At 37.0% G+C, this 6,268-nt stretch overlaps 1 protein-coding gene across 1 annotated transcript in view; it reads right to left on the reverse strand.

Moving 5' to 3' along the window:
- LOC106472469 (RING finger protein nhl-1-like) overlaps positions 1 to 4,962 on the reverse strand; it is an 18,439-nt gene extending 13,477 nt beyond the window's left edge. The window contains exon 1 of the mRNA XM_013933122.2: positions 4,750 to 4,962. The gene's annotated coding sequence lies outside the window, so the exon portion shown is untranslated. The remainder of the gene's footprint in view (positions 1 to 4,749) is intronic.
- Positions 4,963 to 6,268: the final 1,306 nt, after the last annotated feature.

Consider the following 6,268-nt stretch of genomic DNA (forward strand, 5'->3'; position numbering starts at 1 on the left):
AATGAGAACCATTTAAACTAAATCTTCATTCCCTCAACTCCTCCACTGAACACTTGCCCTTCTTTAATGAGAACCATTTAAACTAAATCTTCATTCCCTCAACTCCTCCACTGAACACTTCCCCTTGTTTAATGAGAACCATTTAAACTAAATCTTCATTCCCTCAACTCCTCCACTGAACACTTGCCCTTCTTTAATGAGAACTATTTAAAGTAAGACTTCATTCCTTCAACACCCTCACTGAACACTTGCCCTTGTTTAATGAGAACTCTTTAAAACTATGTTTTGCCTGTGAAACTATTGATGACCCGGCTGTAGAGTTGGAGAGCATTTTTACTCCATTTTCCGGTTTTCTTCGAACCTTCAGTTAGTGGGTTTAACTGAGTGCTCTGTGGGAAAGACTGTTATGCGGGGAATATATATTCAGAGTAGTAAGGTAGGAAGAATTTTGGCTCCTCTTTGAGAGGGTTTAGTAGCCAGACATTCTGAATGTTCAAAGAGGTATTATGTCTGTCATTAGTACAGATGTTGCTCTCTAAAGGGAAACGAGTGTACAAACTAGAGGGGGAAACGAACGTGGTGCCTGGGAAAGGTTTGCAGAAACGATGGTCACCTCCAGGAAACGTCCTTTCCTGATCTTAGACTTTCGCTAATGATGCAAAGTTCCCTTTAGATCATTATCCTGTAGTCAAGAATTAAGGACAGACAGCAAGGACTATCGAGGCATGAGGAATTCAGAAGGCCTTTTGAACCTTTTGAAGGCACAGATAGCATAAAAGCCCACGTGGTGGTGATCCTCTCTGCAACGAGAGGTGACCCGTGAGGAGACACAAGTCAGGAGTTTGTTACCATTGGCTGGCAAAAGCCACTGATATCAGCTGTCTCACCAGCAGGTGGGACAACCACCTCCATTAGTTAGTGAAGCCACCACAAACAATCATGCCAATGAGTAGTACAGCTATTCCCATTGATCACCTAAAGGCATCAGCATGCAACATCTTGCCAGCAGGTGGTACAGCGACTCCTGATGAGTGAAGAGAAAAGTCGAGTTGAGAAAAGTCGAGGAGTTTCTATGGACAGGGAGGTGGCGGGCTACTGGAGTCGAGAGTCAAAAGCAAGATGCAGACAAATCAGCAGGTAATGATTGGTGAACGAGGTGCGAACCTTTGTGAAATAAAAAGGTATCCAACCATCCCGACAGCAAGGAGAGAGATACAGTTGAACTGCAATGCTGCTCGGCAATGCAGCAAACACTTAGGAGGGGAAAGCATTATCTATAAAGCAGTAAACATATTTTCCTGGACGGGAGACGAGCTGCTGAGACAGGAATATAATGTGTGATAACCCAAGAGTATGTACAGAAGGTAGACAAGGCACATCAAGCACCTTGTTGGTCAGGAACTACTAGAATCAGGGTCCATGTAGGTCCGAGATTTAGACTTCTCAAACTTGCCACGACTTCCTCGTAGAACCATCTTGTCCAGTCCGAGATGGACTATGAGTACAGCAGGGAAAGATTCGTTCCATGCCCATGTCGGCTCATCGTGGAGGCGAGGCTTAACTCTTCACCCATTAGACGAGAGAGAAGACACGGAAGGGCTGGGTCATATATTGTATTATTCCAGACAGGACATTATCTGGAATGAGCACATTTGTAGACAGGCAGTGTGATGTCGAATACTGGGCCTGCATGACCCAGATTTTGATTTTCTCAAGTGGTCAATGATCACTTGGTTGAAATAACAAGCTACCAGCTAGGACAGTAATTTAGTCAAAAGATTATTGATTGAAAAGGTGTTGCGACCCTTTCTTTCTGAGCTATCAAGTGATGCTCAAATTGTGTGATTTACATTCATTTATGCCCCCCAGTGGCACAGCAGTATGTCTGCGCACTTACAATGCTAGAAACCTGGTTTCGATACCCGTGGTGGACAGAGCACAGATAGTCCATTATGTAGCTTTGTACTTAACTTCAATAACATTCATACATATATACCATTCATTTACAGGAGCTAGGATAATCGTTTGTTCGTGACTTCAACGAATTAAAATTCTTAGACACTCTTGCTTTCCTAATCCCCATTTTATAAAATACGATATCATGTATTCATTACAGGGTACAATTACCCGCCGTACATTACAATAGGGTAGTTGTTGGTCAAAAGACCGATGACTGAAAGAGTGGTCCATGATCACCAGATAGTACATGACCAGACGGGGCGACAGAGACTGTAACGATGTTGTGAGGCTCCAAAATCGTTTTCACTCAACGTATTCAACCTCTCTATAATCATTGCGTTGATAACAAGTTATTGAAAAGCTAGAAAACTGAACATATCTCTGCCAACATGTAAGTTTTATGAAGTACTTCGGAATATGTTGTTTGTTTTGTTGGATTTTTCACACAAAGCTACTCTGCGCTAGCATTCAATAATTTTGAAGTGATAGACTGGAGCACAGGTTCCCAAACTGTCTAAGTACAAGGCCTCCAAGAAAATTTCACATCCAAATGAATCTACAGATATTGAGTACCTTAAATGTATTGTGTATTTTACGTATTTGATACGGCCCCATTGACACCTTCCTGAGACCTCTGGGCAACTAGTCAACATCACTCACTGTCCCAAAGTGCAGAACGCGATTATTTTTGTCGGAAATGGGGCATGAAATATGGAACCTCGAATCTAAGTCCTGCCTGCTAACCATCGGACAACACTCGGCCATTCAGAATACCCGAATTAAACATGCGCTAAAATGTTTGATATTCAAAATATAAAACACTTCTCATCTCTGTATAATACTTACAACGCTAAAATCAGGGGTTCGATTCCCCTCGGTGGACATAGCAGATATCCCAATGTGGCTTTGCTATAAAAAACAAGCACACTAAATAATATTTCAAAAATAATAACCTTATCATTTTTCGCCCTGGCGGCTCAATGGTAAGTCTGAAGGTGTATAGCACTAAGAATTTAGTTTCGATGTCTGCGATGGGTACAACACCGTTAAGCCATTGCGTGGCTGTGTTCAATAACAAATAAACAAGATATAATTAACATTTTACAGATCAGAATATACATTAACAAATATACATGTTGTTGTTTTTTCTTGCTTTTCCTTACAATCAATAAAATACTGAATATTTTGTATTAATTACAACTTCTGTATGACAACTAAACAGATTATATACGATTTGCAGTTTCATTTGTATTACTAACATTAAAAAAATCGTGAGGCCTGGAACTTTCTTGGATTCACCACGTGTCACTTAGGCCAGTTTGATGGAATGGCACCCCTCGAAGTAAAATATAGCTACTTCTCAAGTCACATTTAGAAAATAATGAACTCATCATGAACATTTAAAAGTTTTAATATTATTTTCTATTAGGAGAAAAATACTTCCGGGATTCAACTTAGATGTTAAAGTTTTGTTAACATCAACATTTGATAAGCCGAAACAATGTTGCCTCGCAGTGGCTCAGCGGTAAGTCTGAGGACCTATAACGCTGAAAATCGAGCTTCGATAACCATGGTGGGCACAGCACAGATAGCTCTTTGTGTAGCTTTATGCTTGACTACAAACAACGGATTGCCTTTGCATATAGCTACAACCTATAATTGCCATGGGGTTCATGAAAATATGACCTAGTGGTTAGGTCGTACCACTCATAATCTGTGGGTGGTAGGATCGAAACCTGTTGCCGCACATGCTCACACTTTAAACTGTGTGGGCGTTATGATGTTTGTTAATAAGAGCAATCTGAGAGTTGCATAGAATGTGCGTTAATAAACCAAAAATATGTGAGAAACATAACACACCCTTTAAATATGTTCACATATTGTCCTCGGTAATATAATAAGTATTTCATTTTCACACAGCTTCTATCCAGACTTATAGTTTTTTTACATTTAAACGCTTTTATATTTACAGTGTTGAAACTTACGAATAAGTTTTCATCTGATGACATTGGGTATTCTATAAGGAAAGTATGTTCTGTTTGATTTCAAACAACTTTACGAATGATATTTTCATGAACTAGTGTAGGTTATATATATAAGAAATCACGAGAATTTGAAAAAGACTTATTACAGTAGTATATATTATATTTTGGGAATACTTGGGTAGGACGAATTGCAAGGATTTATTATACTAACTTACATTAAGTTTTGGAATCACTTGACGGAGAAATATTATACCACCATATATTATACTTACAAGATACTGGAAAACAATAATTTTGATATAAACCTTTATTTTAATAGCGAAAAATTATCAGCCGATTGGGATACGACAATTGTAGTTTTGGTCGAGGCTCTATTTATAACATCAGTTGCTTGAAGAACAACTGTTTCGGTGTAAACTAAATTAAGTTGTTGAACTATAATACTTCAACTATCTAATTGAGCCTTTACTAATCAGAATTAGGTTTATGATTTTTGTTAACACCAAACTATTTATTCATTGTATGTTATTAATATTATTTATTTCACTTTCATTAACTAAGTAAATTATTTCTCACGGGTATTAAGTATGGGTCTTATTCTTAATAATTAGATCCTGTAATAATACCATATAATTATGGCAGCCAAGAACACTTACTTTAAACTAAAGTTAAAAAATTAGTTGTGCTAAAAGCACCTCACGAGAATATACTTTGCAGATACATGCGTATATAACAGATTCTGAGATTGTGTCAGAATACCGGTTTGGTTGGCCTACATCTTCACGTTCAATAATTCTAAGCCTACCTTTCAAATGTTGAAATGTTCGTCGAACAATTCTAAATCACTATCCAATTTTGTGTTTTAACTTCGCTCATAAGCTAATCTGTTGTGAAAAGGTATGTCAAAACTACAGGCAGTTAACATTTTACAAAATCGTACACTTAATTCTTGCCAAATCACTCAGGTAAAAACTGCTGTCATACTCATACGTTTGTTGTAACTACGCAAACGCAGCCACCTAGCGGATTTGTTTAGAATGGGTTCTATAGTAGTTTGTCCTTGTAGACATCTTGGCGAAACGTGGCGTAGTTGAATGTCCTTGTCCTGCTTTTATTACAAATTTTTGTCAGCTACTTTTATCGTAAGCAAATTGCACGATCATCAAAAACAACAAAATAAATAATTGTAACAATAAGGCTTTCAGCAGAACTTAAATGCTCCTGTTTTTGTAATTTTTTACCCACTACAAACGCTTTTGTAAGAGAAGCATTTTCATTTCAAAACTCTTCTATCAAAAAGTTCCTTATGATGCTATAGATTTTCCAGTGGATTTAAATAATAAAAAATGATAAAACATTATACAGTTTCTTTACTGTGAACGACTCACCTTAAATACAACCTGTAAGAGGACACTTATGATTCTAAGAAACTCTATACACGATTAAAAGAAATCCGATAATCCATCGCTTCCGAAAGCGATCACGTTGTTGAATTTCTTGGAAAGAGTATTAGGCATTGTAGTTTAGGGATACACACACCTTATAAGAAGCAAGCATTGTCTAATATGCTACGCTTTAGATGCTAGATGAATTTTTATACTACAAAGAAAGACTGATTAATACTACTGCTTTATGAGTGCTGGTGACTGAGTCTTTCTGCTTATAGCCTTGTTTGTTATTTTTTTGTTGTTGTTGTTTCTTTGTTCTTGTTTAAAATAAGGTAGAAAAATGCAAAGAATACAATGAGACATAATGAAGATGCTATCAAATATTCGAGTGCCTATAAGATATGGGTAAGGTAAAGACATTGAATTATATACAAAAAGTCCCTTCAGGCGATTAATAGAGAATTACAAAGTGTCCCCTTTTTTCTACATTAGAGCTATTTTTAACGTCTAGGTACTGAACTGATTATTGAATAATTACCTTAATAATCACCACTTCAGCTTTTTAGTCTGCTGCTTTCTTTGTAGTATATGATAACTCATTGGAGAACTTTTAGGGGATCACTGTATGGTTTCGGTGTTTTTTTGTTGTTTTTTTTTTTTTGTATAGGTTCATCTGACAAATTCGTTTGTATCCACAAATGGTTTCACCTATTCGAATAAAGTTTAGTCAAGTATGTGTGTTCCTTTTTGCCATCATTCTGTTGTGATTCTGTTATTAATATTAACTTCGATCAAGGCAAGCTACCTACTTAAATAAAAAATAAGAATCAATCCGGTAATGAGTATAACAAATTAAGTATCCTGTTCGTACTATCTTGTTTATAAAGTTTGTTTGTTTGTTTTGGAATTTCGCGCAAAGCTACACGAGGGCTATCT

This window comes from Limulus polyphemus, unplaced genomic scaffold (genome assembly GCF_000517525.1).
Source record: "Limulus polyphemus unplaced genomic scaffold, Limulus_polyphemus-2.1.2 Scaffold5355, whole genome shotgun sequence".
In the NCBI taxonomy this organism is placed as follows: Eukaryota; Metazoa; Arthropoda; class Merostomata; order Xiphosura; family Limulidae; genus Limulus; species Limulus polyphemus.